Source organism: Giraffa tippelskirchi, chromosome 9 (assembly GCF_054371585.1).
Source record: "Giraffa tippelskirchi isolate mGirTip1 chromosome 9, T2T-mGirTip1v1.2.pri, whole genome shotgun sequence".
NCBI lineage: Eukaryota > Metazoa > Chordata > Mammalia > Artiodactyla > Giraffidae > Giraffa > Giraffa tippelskirchi.
The window spans coordinates 29,467,572-29,489,887 of record NC_137283.1 but is presented as its reverse complement, the minus strand read 5'-3'; the positions used below and the strand labels follow the sequence as shown (position 1 = coordinate 29,489,887).

Here is a 22,316-nt window from a genome sequence, read left to right as displayed (position 1 = left end):
TACCATATACAATGCAAGCATTAAAATTTGAAAATGGAGAAAAGATATAAACAGATATTTTACTGAAGAAGATACACAAAGGCAAATAAGCCAATGAAAAGATGTTCAGCGTCACTAACCACTAAGGAAATGCAAGTAAGAACTGCTACAAAATATCACAGTATAGAGATATCAAACATCACAGAATGGCTAAAAGAGAAACAGAATGACAACACCAAATGCTAGTACATGGAGACACTGGATCACTTAAACATTGCATTGTTAATGAAAATGGAAAATAATATAGCCTCTGGAAACATCTGCGCAATTTCTAAATACACTAAACATGCAACCATCACTGTCCCTCCAAAATGAAATTTATATTTACACAGAAGCCTGTACAGAAATGTTCACAGCAGTCCTATTCTAATAGCCCTACCTGGGATCAACCCAGATCTCCTTTAACAGGTGAATGTATAAACCAGCTCTGAGGTACCTACATACAATGAACTAATTATCAACCATTAAAGAATACATAAATAGTTGATGCATGTGGCAACATGGATGGATCTCCGGGGAATTATGCTGAATGGAAAAGTCAATCCCCAAAGTTTCATACTTGAGGATTACATTCACATAGCATTTTTGAAATGACACATTTTTAGAAGTAGAGGACAGTTTGTCTGGAGTTGGGCCCCAGGATGAAAGGAATAACTATATACTATAATGTTGCAAAATTTTCCCATTGGGAAGACTAAGCTAAGTGTACAAAGGATAGCTCTATGATATTTCTTGTGACCATAGTGAATCTATAATTATCTCAAAACAAATTTCAATCAAAAAAAAAAAGACAATTTGAAAGTAGGAGTTAAGAAGGCCCCACATAAACAAGAATTTATGAATTTAAAAAGTAAAAATTAACTAGAAGATCTTTCATGAAGGTAGAGCTAATATAAGACATGATCGTTGCTTTAACTTTTACTGGAGTATAGTTGCTTTACAATGTTGTGTTTCTACGGCATAGCAAAGTGAATCAGCTCTATGTATACATATATGTCCTTGTTTTGGGGTTTCCTTGCCATTTAGGTCACCACAGAGCATTGAGTAAGAGTTCCCTGAGCTATACAGTAGGTTCTCAGTATCTATTATCTATTTTATACATAGTATCAATAGTGTATATACCTCAGTCTCAGTCTCTAAATTCATCCCATCCCTCTTTCCCCCTTGGTATCTGTATGTTTGTTCTCCACAGCTTTATTTCTGTTTTGCAAGTTAGATCATCTGTACCATTTGTTAGGTCTTCCCAGGTGGCATAGTGGTAAAAAAAATCTACTCACCAACACAAAAGATACAAAAGGCATGGATTCAATCCGTGGGTAGGGAAGATCCCCGGAGAGGGAAATGTAAACCCACTCCTCTCCAGTATTCTTGCCTGGAAAATCCCACGGACAGAGGAGCTTGGTGGGCTACAGTCCCTAGGGTCACAAGACTCAGACACAACTTAGTGACCCAACAACAACAACAACATACCATTTATTAGAGTCCACATGTTAATACACAATATTTGTTGTTCTCTTTCTGACTTACTTCACTCTGAATGACAGTCTCTAGGTCCACCTACATCTCTATGAATGAACCAGTTCCATTCATTTTTTTTTTTTTTTTTGATTTTTTAACAGTTTTATTTTTGTTTTATTTAATTTTGGTTAAACTGGGGAGCGCCATTGCAGTGGACACACGTCTGTTCTAATCATTCAGTTATTTTGGTAGCGTGCTGGCTATACGAAAGGTATGAGACATTCATTTTTTATGGCTGCATAATATTCCATTGTGTATATGTACCACATCTTTATCCACTCCTCTATCGACAGACATTTAGGTTGCTTCCATGTCCTGGCTGTTGTAAATAGTGCTGCAGTGAATATTGGAGTGCATGTGCCTTTTTTAATTATGGTTTTCTCTGGATATATGCCCAACTGTGGGATTGCTAAGTCATATGGGAGTTCTATTTTTAGTGTTTTAAGGCACCTCCATATGTTTTTGATAGTGGCTGTATTAATTTACATTTCCCTCAACAGTGTAGGGGCTTCCCTGGTGGCTCAGCTGGTAAAGAATCCGTCTGCAATGTAGAAGACCTGGGTTCCATCCCTGAGTTGGGAAGATCCCCTGGAGAAGGGAACGGCTACCCACTCCAGTCTTCTGGCCTGGTGTGGACTGCATAGTCCATGGGGTTGCAAAGAGTCGGACACCATTGGGTGACTTTCACTTTCAACAGTGTTGCGGGGGGGTTCCCTTTTCTCCACACCCTCACCAGCATTTATTATTTGTACATTTTCATGGTAGTCATTTTGACTTGCATGAAGTGATATCTCATTGTAGTTTTGATTTGCATTTCTCTAATAATTAGTGACTTTGAGCCTCTTTTCATGTGTTGTTGGCAGTCTATATATCTTCTTTGGAGAAATGTCTATTTAGGTCTTCTGCCCATTTTTTGATTGGGTTGTTTGTTATTTTGCTATTTAGCTGCATGAGCTGTTTGTAGATTTTGGAGATTAATCCCTTGTCAGTTGCTGCATTTGCAAATATTTTCTCCCATTATGAGCATTAGCTTTTCGTCTTGTGTATGGTTTCCTTTGCTATGCGAAAGCTTTTAAATTTAATTAGGTCCCATGTGTTTATTTTTGTTTTTATTTTCATTACTCTAGGAGAAATGATCTTGTTGTGATTTATATTAAAGAGTGTTCTGCTTATGTTTTCAGCTGAGTTTTATAGTGTCCAGCCTTACATTTAGGTCTTCAGTCCATTTTGAGTTTATTTTTGCATATGGCATTAAGAAGTGCTCTAATTTCATTCTTCTGCAAGTAGCTGATGAGACATGATCTCTTCAGTCATTCTGACAATTTCATATCTGAAGGGAGATTTAATTGGCATGCAGTTTAAAACTCTCCCTGAGGGTCATGTGCCCCAAGAATTTTTAAAACATCTCAGTCTTCCCTCTCAGTTTGCCACTTATAGTGATGTGATTCAAATTTTACATGGTCAAGCCAGAAAGACATACATCAACTGTGAGGTCATCCTACAAGAATATAAAGCATCTACTTATATTTGCATATTCAGGCACAGATTGATAAAAATGACTCTCCTCCATGTTATATTTCTTACAGAGGATATGCAAAAGCTTCGATGGTCAGATTTCTGGCTATCACTTCATATTGCAGTCTCTCTGAATCTGACCGTTAAGGAGAAGGCTCCATTTTTCCTTGGTTAACTTGATCTTGACATTGGCTCATGCTTTGAGTAGCTACTTACAGCACTTTCAACCACGGGCCAGGCACTGGGCTGGGTTGGCCTTGACCTCTGTTCACCCACACATACACAAATGGTCATAAGTCCAGACCCAGCAAGGGAACTATTCAGGTGATCTGAGTTTGCCTTGGAGTTGAAGTCTAAATTACGACATTTTTTTAGTCCCAAAGAAAGCCTTCTACTCCTCCGTATTGAACATAAAGCAGAAGTGTGGCTGGTTGGACAATAGAAGTGCCCTGAACAACAGCAAGAAAAATAATGATAGCAGTTCACATTTAGTTCCCTCTGTATGCTAGTCACTGTGCTAGGTATGTAGGCAGTCTCATTTATTCCCACCCATTAGGAACCATTTTGATTGTTATTCTAAAGGTGAGCAGACTTGGACTTGTAAAAGCAAAAGTGTCTTTGGCCACACAGCCAGGAAAGAGTATGATTGAAATTAAAACCAGCCATCTCTCTGCGGAAGCCCATGTGTTTGAACACCATGGTAGGCTATCTACATACTTCCTAAGGAAGCGTCTCAACCTTCTGCTTTTCTGAGAAATGCTTTCCTTTGAAATAGCTTCTAGGTCATGCTGTCATTTTAGCCACTTCTAAGTGATGTGGAAGACTCGTTCGTACTGAACACAGGCTCAACTATGCTTCCTCTCTTAACACCCTATTAAGATTTGTATTCAATCTCCCTGCCATGCTGTTTTTCCATGGCCTTTACTACTCTTGACAAGATTTGGATTCTTTCTCAGAGAACCCATCTGCCAGATAATAGTATTTGTAAAGGCTGGACAGAGCTTCTGGAAAAAAAAAATCCTAATATTCATTAATTCTAATTGAACAATTCATCTTAAGTTGTAAGTTCGACAATACTTACTGAGAGACTTCCCTGGCTGTCCAGTGGTTAAGACTGCGCTTCCAAAGCAAGTGTCATGGGTTCAATCCCTGGTTGGGGAACTAATGTCCCACATGCTGCATGACATGGCAAAAAAAAAAAAAAAAAAAAAACCAAAACCTGGTAATACTTACTGAATTTATATTCTCTCTAAAACACAAAGCATCGGGAATATTGGGGTCACCTGAGCAAAGTTGTCCATGTGTCCCTCAAGATGTATGTTAGTGTCAGGCCATGCTTCTCGCTGCCTGCCATTCAAATGAACCTGCACAGCATCTCTTTCCTTAGATCACAAGGGTGCTTTGGTTCACTAATATTTTTAGAGAACCCGCTTGAACCCCAGCAGTGTTCTAGGTGCCAGAGATAGAGTTGGAGGGAAAGATTGACCAAGAGACCATCCTTGTAGATTTGATGTTCAAGTGGCAGATGCTTCTTAATTGTGACAGTTTGAAATTTCTGTCATTCACTCATCTGTTCAACTACTAGGGACAAGGCACATTACTTTTCAGAGAAGGTAAAGCACATGAGCCACACAAAAGTCCTCAAATTAATGAAGGAGGGAAACAATGAAAAATAAGCAAAATATGAAACATATTGAGTAATGATCAAGGATAAGGGGAAAAATGAGCTAAGGAAGGAGCACAGGAAGAGGCGGGCAGGTTTTTTTGTTCATTTTATTTTATGTTTAATTTATTTTGACCGCCCCAGGCAGCTTGTGGGATCTTTGTTTCCCAACCAGGGGTCAAACCTGTGCCCTCTGCAGTGGAAGCACAGAGTCCCAACCATTCAACCACCAGGGAAGTCCCAGGAATTGTCATTTTAGACATGTGAGGTTTCATTTGCTGTTACTCTATTTTAAAAATCAGAAATGTGGTTCACATACGAAGGGTCTTCCTTACTTGAAGTTAAATCTTTCCCCTTAGGAAAAGGTTAACAGTAAGTGTTAATTCTCAGTTCTCCAGATTTCTGCCTTAAATAGGAACAATCTTTTTATATTAAAACATCAGGACAGTAGCCTTTGAAAAAGATGTGCAATCTAATTAAAATGAAGAGATTAGCCGCCCTCGGAATATTTGCAAAGCCTAGAAAGGTAATTTAGTGAAATGTATACAATTTTATCCGGCTTTAATTTTTAATGAGATAATTTATAATGTGTGCCTCTTTCCTTCATTTACCTGCATTAGCCAAACTATGAGCCTATTTACAAACAGATAGAATGTTTAGACCATATTATAGAACAAGTTCTTGAAGTAAGGACCCGTCGATCAGTCTAAGATAGGAATTTTACTCCCTGGCCATCAAATGCTACCTTTCATCTTGCGTAGGAATGAAGTCCTGGTTTGAGACTCTGAAAGTAAAAAGACCTGAAAAATCTAAGCTGTGATAAAAAGAAACTCCAGTGTAAGTTGGACAGTTCCCATTGTCTGACAGATTCCAGCCCAGGAGCATCAAGTATGTCTTTATGCCCACAGGTGCTGCTGTGTATGTTTTAATAAAAGATGCTTTATTTGTATCATGACAAAATGCCATGGGGCACAGACTATGCCTCAAACATTTTTAAGTTTTGATGAATATTCCAACTCTCCCCTTCACCAAAGTCCATGACAAGACTGTTTTCCCACTGTGATTTGAAGGTAAGCATGGCAGATGAACATGAAAATGATACGTGTCATTTCTACTGGGAGGCTTTAAAAGCCTGTGCCTGATGCATTGTATTTGTGTTTTCTGCAATGGGCCTTCATATAATCAAGGGGCAAGATGTATCAATCTCATGCCCAGGGTGACTAGAAGTGGCTAAGAGCCTGCTGCTTCTGTTGGTTATGTAGCATGATGGACATTTAAAGTCATGTTCTGTGAAGCCACTGATCTCCAGAGGAGTTTCAGTTATTACAACATAAACTAGCATATTCTGCCAGATCCTGAGCCAAATTTGAAACAACTGCAAATAAAGAATATAAAGGAAAGAAGGAGAAGCCCATGCTTACAAAGGAATCCTTTGGATTAAGTAAATTGGAAAAGACAGCGGAAGGGAGCTAAGTTACTTGGTGGAGGGTGTTTGGGGGTAAAGGATAATGGGACTGGCCTATTGCTATGTCCCTTCCACTTTTCAGGTGGTGGACTTTAGGCAAAGTACTTAACACCTCTAAGTCTCAAATGTCCTCTTTGGTTAAGTGAGAGAAGTTGTCATATGTTACAGCATCAAATGTGCTTCCCTGGTGGCTCAGCAGTAAGGAATTTGCGTGCTGATTCAGGAGATACAGGTTTGATCACTGGGTGGGAAAGATCCCCTGGAGAAGGAGATGGTAACCCATGCCAGTATTCTTGCCTGGGAATTTCCATGAACAGAGGAGCCTGGCAGGCTGCTGTCCATGGGGTCGTAAGAATCAGATACAACTTAGCAGCGAAACCACTACCAACAGCAGCATCAAATACAAGGCTCTAAGGGTCTGTTGTAACTTAATAGGAACTCAGCCTCTGCTCTTGGCCCATATTGTGTTCTGCTTCCATGCTTAAGCAGTTCAGCCTGGTTATAAGATCATAAAGCCCAACGGTGATCTTAAGCTTCAAAAGGCAGTTAAACTGCAATAGAAGATGCAAAAAAGTAAAAGAGGAAATACACTGAAACAAAATCACGAGGACCAGGTTTATGTATCATAAATAATTACATCCTCCATATATTGGAAGGTAGCATTCTAGCATAGAAGGCAAGTAAGCAGCTAAACTGATCGTCAAAGCATGGTATATGTTTGAGACCAAGATGTTCATGCTGACAGTCTGTGGGGAAGAGCATCTCCTTGATGAAATGGTCTTTACCGTGACACACGCTGTAGGGCACTTGAGAATCATCCAAGAGGCATTTTCAAGTGATACCTACTTCTTTCAGCACCCCACCTCAGATCTGATCTGCGCCCTGGGAGTGTATACCAAGATAGGATAGGATAAGTTGTGCTGTAGTAAAACAAAATAATAACAACCACGCTTCAGTCCTGGTGGCTTGCATCAACACAGGTGTCCTGTCCACTCAGATTACCTGTCCATCATGTAATCTGGCTGCAGTTCTGCTCCACAGCATCTTTACTCCGGGACCCAAGCTGAGGGATGGGTCTCTATCCAACACATCACTCATCTCATGAGAGAAAAAAGGACAACACGGCAAACTCCACTTGGGCTCTTAGGCTTCTGAACAGAAGTGCCTCCTCATCTCCAGTCACTTGTCACTGGTCACAGAAGGTCATGTGACCCAGCCTGACAGTCCTGTGGAGAGAAAGGGGTGATCTTCCCCTGGGTGGCGTGGCAAGTACTTGTACACAGCACATCTTACCCCGGGGTATGAGCCCCTCCCCCATTCCACCATGGAAGTGAGTGCTTCCATCGCAACTGAGGAGTTTCCATAGGTACTGCCTGAGCCAGGACAGAAAATGAGGTCGAAATCCACTGTGAAACTATGTCTTCATTCACACTGTAATTCTTCACCATGTCTTAAAAAGTGCAGTCAAGAGAATTGAAATGAGTGTTTTGCCAAGTCAGAGTAAGAATTGAGATCTCCTCTTCAGCCATTCACTCCTGTGGTCTTCCGTTCCATGCTTCGGAGAGGTGGTGGATAGAACTCAACTCAGTTAGGAAGCAAGAAGGATCAAAGACAGGGACTTCCCTGACGGCCCAGTGGTTAGGATTTTGCCTTCCATTACAGTGTCTATGGGTTTCATCCCTGGTTGGGGAGTTAGGATCCCACATGCCTCAGGAGCCAAAAGGCCAAAATGTAAAATGGAAGCATGTTGTAACAAATTTAATAATGACTTTTAAAAAAATGGTCCACATCAAAAAACCTTTTTTTAAAAAAAAGGGAGAAGGATCGAAGACAGAAAAAGAATAGGCCTGTTATCGTTTTGTCTCTTTGACATGAAACTGTAAGTTAAATCATTCCAAAGAGGTTTCAGTTGATTAGTAAAACTGGATGTGATATTGTACTGAATGATTAAAGCTAGACGATCCGTGTGATTCTTCACTGCTTCTTGCTTTCTCAATACATCTGTTGATATACTGAGGTTATAGCCTCCAAGTCCAAGATGATCAAGTCCACCCTCTGCCTAAATTTCTATTCGTCTCTTGATGCTGTTATACTAGTGGCTCGAACTGAAATCACATGTTTGAGGCCAAGTCAAAGCATTGACTCAAGTGTGTTCTGCTTGTGGTTTTAAGCCTATTGAGAATGAAGGTGATGATAGTCACACTTTTAAAGCTATATAGGCACAAATCCTATTAAGCTATAGGGGCTTCCCTGGTGGCTCAGAGGGTAAAGCTTGTCTGCCCACAATGCAGGAGACCTAGGTTCGATTCCTGGGTCAAGAAAACCCCATAGAGAAGGAAATGGCAACCCACTCCAGTACTCTTGCCTAGAAAATTCCATGGACGGAGGATCCTGGTGGGCTACAGTTCATGAGATCACAAAAAGTCAGACATGACTGAGCAACTTGACTGTCTCCAGGCACAAATCCAACAAAAGCAGGGGACCTTTTTAATAAATAGCATTACCACTACCTTTATACTAATAGAACTAAATGGAGAGTTATTAAACTGAAAATCATGAAATATCAACTGATTTACTAGTTGGTTGCATGCCTTTTGTTATGTTTTACCGTCCAAAAGATCCATAAGCAAAATGTGCCATTTTCCCAGTTCAAGAACACTATCCAGCCCAGCTCGGGGGCTCTCTGTGCCCATTAGCATGACTCGGCAGCTGCAACTTCATCGTGTGCCCACAGCAACACTTTGGCTCTCCTTCTCTCTTCATCATGCCCCATCTGAATGTTACTTCTGGTTATTGCTAATTCAGTTAATGTGTTGAAAGAATGCTTTTGCCTTTACCAAGGTGATTTGTGCGAGGCAGGGTTAAATCTGCCTGTCATCTTCATGATAAAGCATCATTGCCCACTCTGCAGTTCATGGCTGCAAGATAATCCATTGTTGAATGTTACTGTCAGGGCGTGTGAGAGGACCCGTGTTGTGCCAGGTTATAAACAGTTCATCCTGAACATCTGATGTAAGACAATGGAATCTCATGTCTGGAAAAACATCGTCGCTAGCAATCAGCATGCCTAACTTGTTTTTAACAGAACCACGAGGTCGTTATCACCTCTGACAAAATTAACAGTGATTCCTTAACATCACCGAATACCCAGCCCATGTTCAAATTTTCCTTCTTGTCTCAAATGTCTCTTTGGACTCGGTTTACGTGAATCAGAGTCCAAATGAGGCCCATTGCCTTTGGATTAATGAGGCCCATTGCCTTTGGATTTCCCACATTCTGATTCTAGCTGATTGTTTTCTGATTGTGTCATTTTATTTGTTCTTCTATCTCCCTAATTTCCTGTAAGTACGCCGTTAGATCTGGAGACTTGATTACATTCTGGTTAAATTTTGCTTTTGGTAAGAATCCTTCAGGGGTGAGGCTGTGTGTTTCCTCTTGTGTTGTATCAGGATGCACATAATTTCTGGTTGTTCAGCTTTTTTTGTGATGTCAAGATTGATTTGGGATAGAGCTGACTGAGATGAGTAGGGTTTGAGTTGTGAAATTTATTCCTCCCCAATCTGTGGTTCAACGTCACTGAAAGAGTTTTGATTATATCTCCAGGGGGAGCTCAGATTAGGGCTGTTAATCAATAGCCAGTAAAACTCCTGACTTCATGTAAAAATCATAGAAATGTGTTTCTATCAGAATCATTTCAATGAATAAGCTCAGCCTCAATAATGAAAATTTGTATTCTGATGTAGACCCAAAGGGTTTGGGAGAGGAAGGTGAGACTATGAGGACACAAGCTTTCATGTCTCACAAGTACTACAAAGTCATCATTACACTGGAATTAACCTTGAAAATCAAATTGAAATCTGGGAAATAAACATGCAAAGTCAAAATGACAGAATATTTTGAGAGGACCTCATGATATATTCAGATTACTAAACACTAAGATTTTATATATTGACTTGAGGAAAATTGATGTATGATGTTTTGTTCAAGTTATGTGTGATATCTGGATGAAGATCATAAAACAACAGGATTAAGAAAAAATTAAATATTATAGAGGCATACTGTGGATAGACACTACTTCACTGGCAAATCAAGGGTCCTTTGAAGCTAACATAAACCTTCCATAAGGGTCAAATATAAATCATCTAGGTTCTTGCCCACCTGAGTTTTGTGGAGTGAAATTTGAAGATGCACAGTTCAGCTACCAAAAGAGATTGTAAAGAAATTCCATGAAGGAAGGTCTAAGTTCATATTCTACACTGAAGTTCCTCAACCTCAGTACTATTGACAGGTAAGTCTTTGGTGGGTCGCTGGGGGCTGTCTTGCACATTGTAAGATGTTTAGTAGCATCCCTGGTATCTATCCACGAGAGATAAGTGCATGTGGCAGGCCCAGTGTTGATAACCAAAAATGTCTCCAGCCTTTGCCAAATGTCCAATTCCCGGGGCTGGGTAAGGGGATAGCAATCACCCTTAGTTGAGAACCACTCATCTTCAGTGACACTTAGCAAACCCCTCTTCCCATCTTCCAGAAGCTCGAATCATGTGCTCTGGACACCAGATGATACCCAATGTAAAGTTTTTCAATGTGTATGGTTAGGCTTTTCACAGCCATGCTTACGAGAGCAGACTGTGAATTCACATAGTCTGAGAACAAATCCCAGAGGCTCCAACTTCTGATTTGGACATGTTGACACATCTAGGTTGCTTCCACCTTTTGGCTGTGGTGAATAATGCTGCTATGAACGTGGGTGTACAAATACCTGCTTGAGTCCCTGCTTTCACTTCTTTGAGGTGTATACCCAGAAGTGGAATTGCTAAGTCAAATGGTAATTCTATAGAGTTTCAATTTTTGATGAATTGTTGCATCATTTTCTACAGTGGCTACACCATTTTACATTCCCACCAGTAATGTGCAAGGAGTCCAGTTTCTTCACATCTTCACCAGTACTTATTCCTTTGTTGTTTTTAAATTTTCATGGACAGAGGAGCCTGGCAGGCTACAGTCCACGGGGTTGCAAAGAATCAGACACAACTTAAGCGGCTTAGCACACACATAGCATCTTAGCTGTGAGACCTCAGGCAAGATTTTTACCATTTCCTCAACTTACTAAATAGAAGAGCAGAACAATCTGGAAGTGGATTTTCAAGAATAAATTAAGAAATATCCTATATAAATTATCTGGAATCTGTTATTGTTATTGTTATTTCCCATGTGCTAGGAAGATTATTTTTATTGCAGTCTCTACACTTAAGATGTAGACAAACTCCCAGTAGGAAAATAATGAAAATACACAAGGATTTACCCACAAGCTGGTAAAAGTTATGAAAGAAGTGGTATAAGAGGTCATCTCAATGTTCCCCTTGACAAATAAGTGTGTACATGCTTTTTGAAAAAATACTTATAATTATCAAGAGCTGAAGTGAAACTCCCTCTTGTTGGAATTAGAAGCCAAGGTGAACTAACAGTTAATTCCACCAGACCCTCTAGAATGCATGGTCACTAGAGCACATAGAAGTAACCCAGGTGTCCAGGTTCAGTGTTGCCCTGTGGGGAACTCCTGGAGGAAAAGTAGTTATTTAACCAGTCATTCACAGATAGATTCCTTGGATAGACATCCTTTTCTCACACAGAACAACCCATCAGCATATGGAAGGAATAATAGGGACAGACCACCCTAGGCTTGCAAAGGCTTCCTACTTAAGAAGGGTATTTTCTTGGACTCCATTCTCACTTTATATCGACCCTTGGTTCCCTAGAAACACATTCTCTTGAATGTGCCTTTATTCTCCAATCTGCTTTTTTATTTTTTTTCTTCACTCTTCTGTCTAAGCTAGTAATCTTAGTAATACCCGGGGACCTCAATCCCCATCCATTTCCACAAGCCCCGGGTACCTGTCAAGCCCCATGCAGAGATGAAATCATGGGGAGAATCTCCCATACTAGTAGGCAAAATATGGATAAGTACAAGGGAAGGAAGAAGGAAATGAACATTTAATGAGGACCCAGTGTAAAAGAACAAGAGATTACTAACATGGGCTTGTACGTGAACTTGAGCAGCTCCCCGGCCTGCCAAAGATAATTTTCAAATCGCCAGTCCAAATTTCCTCCTCCTTTCTTCTGAAGAATATGGACTCTTTCTTCTAGGAGAGGGGCCAAGTGCATCTACACAATAAAGGGCTGAGAAAGAGAGGATGGGAGAAGAGGAAAAATAAGTCATGGGCGAGGGCTGGATAGGTTTTCTCCGGGAGGTGCTGAGAAGTCAGTGAGGTGTTACAGAGTATAAAGGAAGCAGCAGGAAAGGGGAGAGAATTTTGATAAGTGTTGTTAAAATATTTGAGCCCTCTTTAATGATATTTTTAAGAATTCTTTTTGGCAGCTGAAACTTGTCTCTTCAAATTTGATTATCTGAGACTGCACTGTGTGGGAACCTTGGGTTGATTAGTCTTAAACCAATGTGTATGATCTGGTATTCTCACACGGAGTCAGTATTTGGTGGCTGTATTACTGCATTTTATAGTAGCTGTAGGACACAGTGGAACATCTTGAGTTAGCTGGATTAAAAACCTGGATTAACTACTTCTTAGCTGTGTGTCTGTGGGTTTCTTAACCTCTCTGAGCCTCCATTTTAACATCTATAAAAGAGAAATAACAAAATTAGCCCACCGATTTTCAGTAAGGAGAAAATGATTGGAAAACTATGTGGCGTATAATAATTCTTCTACAATGGATATTACTGTTATCCTCGCATATGCCTGAATTCAAGGTCTTGCGTGACTTGCTAAAGGTCACATAGCCCGTGGTTGGTGTTGCCAGACAAAATACGGGACGTCCATTCAAATCGAATTTCAAATAAATGACAAATGGGTTTTTAGTATAAGTGTATCCCGACTATCACATGGGACATACTTATACCAAAATATTATTGATCTTTTTCTGATATCCCAGTTTAATGCGGCATCCTGGGTTTTTATTTGCTAAATCTGGCAACCCTGTCCATGATGAGTGCCGCTGTGATTCAAGTGCACGTTCTCTAACCTCCAAATTTCATATTCTTCTGCTTGCTCTGGAGAAGTAGGGAAAACCCAGAAACAGGAGTGAGGGCTAGGTAGTTCGTGGACATATAAGGGAAATGACATCAAGAGAAAATAGTGAGCACCTCCTGTGTATCCCAGGTATGCAACATTGTGTGTTACCTTTTCTCTAATCTATGCAACGACTCACCTGGATCAGTGTTGTTGCCTGCACTTCACAGAAAGGAAAATTGTGAATCCAAGTCCTGAAGTTCCCAGCCAGGGACACGATAGACAGGTGGGCATAGCGTTGAAGTTCCCAACTCAGGCCTGCAGTCTCCGCCATCACCTGTCACTGTAGACTGTCTCTTGAAGACTCTTCTGCTGGGAAGAATTTATGAGGCATACAAAGGTGGCCCAGTGTTTGCTGGGAATATCTGGGCAAGTGGCATTTCTCTTTAAATGACTCTGGGCCATGCACTTAAGTGAAGTATGGGCTGTCCTTCTGCAGGTTTAAACATATAGACAACAAATGTCCAGATATCCCAAAGCAAAAAATAATCCCTGTTGATGGTCTGCACACCCTGCGTTCACTGGCTGACTGCCAGCACTGCACTTAGCAAGTGAGGGGGTGCCCCCTCTTTGATTCCTGGGACTGACAAAGTTAGCCATGTGACCTGTATGAAAATATGTGCACAGTCACCAAAATGACACTCGCACAAAAGTTTGGTCACTGCAGCTCTGTTGGAGCCTAATGTACTTTATAGATTTTTCCATATTTATTTTGAGGGTAGAGGCTTTGTGTTTGATACAGTCTGAAAAACGAAGTACCCGAGGCAAAGTCTCTTCTGATAGATAAGAAATGAGGAAAAACTCTTGTAATTTTGTTTGAAGTTCCCCCAAATGCCATTAGCCATTTCAGTTTCTGAGCACTGGCTCATTCACTTGAGACAGACGGTTTAGAAAGGCTGTCAGTTCCATAGACCAAATGCAGATTGATACTGAACTGAGAAACCGACTCAGCCCATTGATGACAATGGCTATCGTTTTGGCTATAGAAAGGGAATTCCGATAGGCCCTTCATTGATTAGGGTGGAGGTGTGGGTGGGGGTGTGCGGGGGTGGGGTGGGGTGGGTGTGTGGTGTGTGTGGTGTGTGTGTGATCACCTTCAATATAGTGGGAACCAAGCCAGGACCCTGGAAAACAAAATGGCGTAAAATAATTAGACCCTACCCTTAAGGAACAGGTAGATACCTTTCCTAAAAAGTTGCCAAATTCTGTACTACAATTGGAGAAATAAAAACAAAAAAAAAACTAGTTGTTGAACTATAGTAAGAAACATCAAGGAAGAAAAACTATTGAGATTGTATGACACATGATCTTTGAGATTTTTTTTCATCTCTCGTATGTCTGTCTCCCAGCCTCAGAGCTCATCCTCATTCCTATCTATTAAAGAAGAAACACAGGTTGAGATATTGTGGGTGGGCATTTGTTGAGCCAGAACGTTGGGAAAACACCATTGATCTTTGACAACCAATCACTCTTGACTATTCTTGTTAACCAAAACTCATTTAGTTGCAAGTGACAGAAACTCAATTCAAATTGACATAAGCAAAACCAGATTTTCTTGGGTCATGAAATCAAATTGTCCAGAGAGTGAATGTGAATGGATGAAAGAGTTCAAGTGCTTCAGGAATATCACTTCCTCCAGCTCTTGGTTCTACTTGAATTCAAAAACTCCAAGGAGTTCCAACACAGTTCCCAGCACAGCAGGAAAAAAAACCAAAATGCTTCTCCTTCGCTATTCCCACAAAGCAGCCCATCCCTGCATCAATCATAACACAGTTTGGGATGGTGGTATTCATAAAAGATTGTGATTATCTGGGGTTGGGGTAGGAAAATCCCACTAGAATATCAAGGGCAAGAGTGGGAAGGAAGGACCATGTGGGAAATCCACACTGGGCAGAGAGAAATAAAATGTATCAATTACACAGTTCTTAGTGGCTTTTCCATGACATTGTAAATACAGAATTCTAAATAGAAAAGAAAGATTTTTGTAAAAGTGGAGGAAGCAGTGGTCTTCCAGCCTGAAGGTGCTCCCTACCCCAGAAATGAGGTGGAAATGGGGGGTAAGTGTTGAAAGGAAGAATATCAACTTTGTCTCCTAGAATGAATGTCCACACCCATTCCAGATGCTCTGCCTGGAGAAAGCATTTGGACTTGAATTTAGATAGAAGTTGAAACCATTGAACTTAAAATGAAGTATTAAGTTGAATGTTTAAACCACTGCTTTCAAAGCAAGAACCACTATGAACTGTTCGATAGCACAGTGTCTTTGAAAGCAGAATTAAGTGAAAACACCAGCTTCACTTTTCTCAGAAGCTCTGAGTAATGTCCAGTGTGTTACTTGTCTTTAAATCATAATTTCCACATCTGGGGGCAAATGGAGGCCTTAACAGTACCTACAGGGCTGTTTAGGCATGAAGTTTGTTTGCAGGTGATGCATTGCATAGAATCTGGCTCACAATAAGAACTGAAAACAATTATGATATTTCCTTATTTCTTTCTTTCCATAAGGAAAGAAGCTTTTTGGAGAAAAGTTTTCGGTGCTCTAACATGTTGATTGTCACCAGTACTGGCCACATGAGTTTCAGGGCCTAGTGCAAGATGGGAAAATGAGGGCCTTTGTTTGAAGACTACTAGGACCAATAATGCATTAAACTAAGTGTGGGGCCTTCTCAGCATGGGGCCTCGCGTGCCTGCCCAGGGCCCACACCCAGGAAGATGGCTCTGATTCTCACATTACTTTTACTCAAAGAAGAGAATGTTAAATCCCTTCTGAGCAAGGAGGGAGTGGGAGCATTTGCCTGAGGTGTATTTCTTTTGAGGAGCAAATCTTTGAAAAGGAAGTTCCATTTTCTTCCTTTGCTGGGAGCAGAAGAAACTTCAGACATGGGTAGGAGATGGACCTATTCCCAGGAGATGCCACTTTCAATTCATTTTAAGGAGGTGCAGAAGAAAGAAGAAAGACTTTTCTTTCTTTTTTTTTTTTTTAATTTGGATGGGAAGCTTTTTGGAGATGGAAGACAAATGACAATATGGAAAGGAATTTTCAGTGAAATAACATTATAAATAGCTCTGAAAGCATAACACAGTGAAGCCAATAAAAATGGATGCGTTGCAGTCTGAAATTCCACAAAGATTCTCTTTCAACAATACGCTTTATTAATAAATCCGTTTTCTTTGCTCCATTAAAATCATAAAGCTAATCAATTGGTGGTTAGGTTAATGTTCCTTTTGTCCTTGCTCAAAAAGCTCCCTTGAGCAACAAAGAATTGTTTTGATCTAAGAGATTTAAAAATACATTTAAAAAATTTAATTTCTATAAATTGAAAAAAGAAATCTCATTTCTGCTCAGTCATGGATTATTCTACCATTCCACAGCAACAGAGTAGAGGCCCAAATAATCCTCCAATCTATGTGAACTGCAAAGATAGATGGGAAAATCCTCTTGCTTTGCCTGATCCCAACTAATCCAAGATGATGGAAATGTTTTCCCACTTAAAAGTCAAGGGTAAGAAGCTGGACACACCCTTCTCATTTGGAGTAGCAATTGAACCTTGACTCCAACCATCCACAGTAGCAAAGTGACATGCTAACTAATCAATGTAGACATTGAATCAACATTAATTTAAGATCCAATGTATAAAAAGCAGAAAACTGGGTGAAAGGAACTTATTTACTTTATCATCCCAGATAAAGGGAAGAGCATATGCCAAACACAGATGTCTTAAAGGTACTTTAAAACATGGTTTGCACCAACAGTCAAGCAAGAAAGCCCCATAAAGGGCTGATGGTTTAAAAAAAAAGAAAAATGAAAGAAAAAAAATTACAGGCAGAGGAAAAGTTCCAAGCAACTTTGCTTTTGGCACATTGTCAAAAATCTTGTCATACTCTTTCTAGCAGACCATGGACATGTGGTTAAAATTCATTTTGTTAGGTTTTTAATGAGGAGTTTGCAATGTTGGTGTTCCACAGTCACAACTGACATGCATCTTGCCCACATGGAGATTGCCTCTGGAATCTCATGATCTCAGGTAAGTGAGAGCTCAGTTTACTGCTTGGATGAGTCTGTGTGTGTCTGTTGAAAGGAAAGCTCTGACAACGCTTAGAGTGGTTACCTCAGGGCTCTAGATGCTACTCAAGGTAGAGTCATTCCCAAGAGATAGTTAAGCTTGAAAAATATAGTAGAGGGTTCCCATTCATTGTTCTTTCTCAAGCGGCTGCATCACTCAGTGCCTAAGGATTCAGGGTACACATCACAATTGCCCATCCAGTCCAGACTCCTGGATCACATTCTGCATGGGATCTTAGAACTGGTCTTTTTAAAACGCCCACTGGGGTCCTGATTTGAGACCACTTAACTCTCTACAACTTCATTCTTTGGTTCTCAAAACTGAGAATAGAGATTAGTCCTGCCTTGTGTCAACCCTCACTGCAGTTGTCCTCCGTCCTGGGAAGACCCAGATTCAAATGGGAATGTGTATTCCTAGACAGTACATATTAGAACAGGGGTCAACAAACTATGACTCCCAGGTCAAATCTAGCTAGCACCCTACTTGTATAAGTAAAGCTTTATTGGAACACTGCACATCCATTTGTTTATATATTGTCTATTGCTGCTTTCAGGCCATAAAAGCAGATTGAAAGAGTACAGTAGAGACTGTTAACCTGCAAAGACTAAAATATTTGCAAGCTGATCCTCTCCAAAAGAAGTTTGCTGACCTATCATTTAGAAGATAATCATAGCCAATATTTTGAGAGCTTACGTGGCCTTAGACTACTTGGGGTACATGAATTGTCTCATGTCCTCCCAGCAGTCCTGAAGAGTAAGTTTTATCATAATTTTTTTTTTTTTTTCAGTTAGGGAAAGTGTGGTACAAAGATGTTCTATAATGTAGTCAGGGTTACCCAGACAGTGAAGGGCAGAGCAAGGCTGTAACCTCTGGCTCCATAGCCCACGCTCTTAGCTCCCTTTCTCTCTCCATCTCAGGACTATATCGGATTCCTGCCGTGGCTAGAAGAAAAGCCCCAGGCTACCAGTGAAGGGCATCACTTAGCTAAATGATTTATTCATCTGAAAAAAGGGAAGGATTGGGCTGGATTTTAACCTAGCCATTAATGAGCTTGTTAACCCTGACCTTTCAAATCAATCTTCTGTGCCTACCTTTACCTTTTAGAAAGGATTCCATTTTCTAACAATAAAGCACATTTTCCTCTTCTTACAATCTAATGATCACTTGCTATAATGCTACACATCGTAGCAGCCCATCAAACCATTAGTTACACATAAAACCTATTAATGTACAGTATTCACAGTTGCATTTTCTTTCAAGTCAATAAAAAGGAAACAATTTATTACAAGGGCCTGATACTCACCTCAGTACATTAAGACAGTCTTTCCCAAAGAGCTGTGTACTAATGCTGGCCATATTTTGGGACCAAAGTAGTGAGAGAGGCATGGAATTTTCTCCCTGGCCACCGTGAGTTGTGTGACCTCGCTGGGGACTAAAACTTCCTAAGTATTAGTTTCCTCGCCCATAAAATGGAGATGATACCACCTACCTTGAAGAGTTCTTATGGAGTAAACTTTAAAACTTACATAATTGTTCGAGTGTTGGGCACAGAATAAGTGTTTCATAAATTTTAAGTTCATTACAATAGTCTTTCTCCAGAACTAAAGATGCTTCATCATCTGATGGTCAGATAGGTGGGCCCTCAAATTGCCCTAATCCATCTTTCAGTGGCCAAGCCAGACAAAAGGATTCTAGGAAGGGATCCCAGACCACAAGGCCACCCCCACCAGATGTCAGTAATTTCCCTGGGAAGAGGGACACTTAAAAGTTGTAAATTCTCAAAATAAGCTTTCAGTCCTTGACACGAGCTGGAAACCAACCTACTGTACTAGTCTATAGCAGTCCCCACTGTATACCTCATGGCCACTTGATTTCCATCCATAAAAGTAGGGGGGTGGGGGTGGGAAGATAATGTTTAAAACCAGCCACTGGATCACCAAACATCCCGGGGACTTTTAATATCTGCCTGGAAGTAGCAAGATCAGGAAGTAGACAAACAATGAGATGTGGTCTGCAGCCCAAAGCCTTTTATTAGCAAAGCAAGATAGAGACATACACACATATATAGATTCATAGGATACATGGATGGGTGGAGAGAGAGCTAATTTTGTTTACCCGTCAGTCTCTCAGTAATGTGGTCCTGGTTGTTGAGGAAGCATTGAAGGGAAAAGCCAGGGAGGCTGCCCCAGGTTGCAGGATATTCAGTGCTCAATGGATACTACAGACAGAGATGCCTATGACTGTAGGAGACATTCACATGTGAGGCCCAACCTGATCTGGGTTCTACAACACTGATAGAATTAAGCTTGGGAAGGGATCAAGAAGTTCCATTTTAGTGAGGAGGAAAGAACTATATGGAGGGAGATGTTGGGCCAATTATCCGTGCTGACGTGGAGGATCTAAATACGGTAGACAGCAGAGGGAAAACCGCAGGGTAGGTTGAGGCCATGTTACGCATGATCGTGGATGACTGGCTGTGGAGGTGAGAACCTATTATGAGTGTTTAGTAAACCTGTATCTTCAACAATTTTGAGGACTAAGTCTGTTCAAGAAGCAGACTATGTTAGTGCTGGTATGTCTTTTCCTCTGCCCTCACGCCAGCTTGAGTTTCTTCATTTGAAATCTGTAAATATTTGATCAGATCTCAGCACATCACCCGGCTGGCACCTCAGCTCTGCCATTGAAACTTTAATGGCATGGCCTCTCATATGGGCATTGGGTATTGAGGATGGCTCCTAAGGCAAAAGTTGAGTAGGGTCATCCTGGGTCTTGCTAAACCTTAGGAAGATCAGATGGTGGACAGACACTGCCTTTGTCCCTCTCATCTGCCCAGGATCAGGATCGACAGTTTTTCTCACACTGTTAGAACAGAGCGCTGCTTTTTTTTTTTTTTTTTTGCTTGAGCACATGATGAAGTCATTGAATGTTTTAGGTACCTGCTGTATGGAGGATATGAACCTTTTAAAATTCGAAATCACACTTGCTTTGGCAGTAGGCACAAGTGTGAGAGATGCCCGGGCGCAGAATCTAGTGGAGACGCCTTTTCTCCCACTTTGTGTTTGCCCTGGGTCAGGCCCTCCTTGTCTGCAGTGGGGAGCGGGACAGGCCACACTATTAAATTCTCTCTCCAACTCTCTTTCTCTCTGTTAGGCACACAGAACTCAATGCCAGCAACATCTCCAGGCTTGTGACATGGCTCCACTTAACATGTGTTCTCTTATTTGACTCTCACTGTTACCCTTATGAAGTAGCATCATCTCTAACCTCATTTTAAAGATGAAGAAATATGACTGGGAGAATTTAGGGTACAGCGACAGCTTGTTAGCGGCAGAACTGAGATTTGAACCCAGGTTTGTTTGACTCCAGGCCTCAAGGTACAGCTAGTTATGTAACCTTGGGCTGTGTACATAATTCCTTATTACATGATCATTGTACATACCATATATTAGCTATTTACATATTAATACATATATAACTCATTAATAGAGTGGAATAACAACATATAGTATTACAGCCACTATTATCTGTAAAATTAGGATTATAGTGCCAACTTCTCAGTAGGACCTATGGAATAATATAAACACACCACTCTCACTCAATATGGTATCTTCTGTAGAACAGCTATTATTGTTGTCATCATTCTACACATATAAGAAAACTACACAGAGCCAACAGGCTAGAAGAAATTAGAGGTTCACTGACATTCCATTCAGCCACAGGTATTTTTTATCCTAAGGGGATAATAGCTAGCCAGGAAAGAGCTGTCTTGTGATCGCATTCATTTCTGCTGCTGCCACTTACACAGTACAAGCCTAATGCACACAATGTCACCCAGAATGTCACTGACTGTTTCTTTAGAGCCCCAGAACCAACCCAGAGTATCTGAGCATTTCCTTGCTGCCTGCCAGGAAGAAATGGGTCCCGTAGGCTGCAATTGCTTAGATTTAGGGAACCCAGTCTTAAATTTTGGCTCCGTTTCTCCAAGTGTGGTCCCACAGTACCCATGTAATAGGATGTCAATGGTTATCTTATCTAACAAGATTGTGTAGGAGACAGCTTTTCAGATGTGCTAAACAATTATCAGTTATTTTCATTTATTTTGGGACGTGGGTATAAAGCTGTCATCCTACTAATATTGCATTCTGAATCTCAGACTGTATTTGACCAGAGAATCCTATTTTCATGGGATGTCTTGATGAACAAGTATCTCAAAGAACAGATTTTCAGAAAAACTGCCACACATATTGGTGGCAGAAGTCAGAGGGACTCCCCAGAAAGATTTTGAACAGGGTTCAAGGGCCTTTTGTGTCTGATTCTTTTTATGTTTTGAACTCCTCTGAGTAAATACCAAGGAGCATGATTGCTGGATCAGAGGGTAAAAGTATGTTTTGTTTTGTAAGAACCTGCCAAACTGTCTTCCAAAAGCATTGGGCAATTTTGCATTTCCATCTGCAACAAATGAGAATTCCTGTTGTCCCACATCCTCGCCAGTAACTGGTAGTGATACTGTTTTGGATTTGGACTATTCTAACAAGTGAATTAATTGTGTTTTAAGGTTTTTGTATTGAAGTATAGATGGTGTACAATATCATGTTACATGTGTAACATATAATGATTTACCTGTGAATCATTGTATACATTTACTCCATTTTTTTAGTTATAAAATATTGGCACTATTCCTCACGTGTGTCTGATTCTTGTGTAACATTTAACATCACTTTGGCAAATGAATTGTCAAAAGAAAAAGCCTACAATTCTTAGAAATGCAGTGCTTTTCCTTCGTTGATAAAGTGCAATAAGTAGAAAACTGTAATCTTGTAAAATAAGCCCCTTTGTCCCACCATTTCTCCCATATTCTTTTTCAGATACGATTTCCAAGATAGGTTTTTCCTTCTTCAGCCAAGTTCAATGCTTAGTTCACAGTGGAGGCAGTGCCGGCAGCCATTCTGAAGCAAGAATCCTCTCTTCCT

At 40.5% G+C, this 22,316-nt stretch overlaps 1 long non-coding RNA gene across 1 annotated transcript in view; it reads left to right on the top strand.

Moving 5' to 3' along the window:
* The window catches only part of LOC145520893 (uncharacterized), an 867,842-nt gene that overhangs the window by 788,578 nt on the left and 56,948 nt on the right, over positions 1-22,316 (top strand). The window contains exon 10 of the long non-coding RNA XR_014064880.1: positions 10,347-10,488. This is a non-coding gene — a long non-coding RNA (uncharacterized LOC145520893). The remainder of the gene's footprint in view (positions 1-10,346; positions 10,489-22,316) is intronic.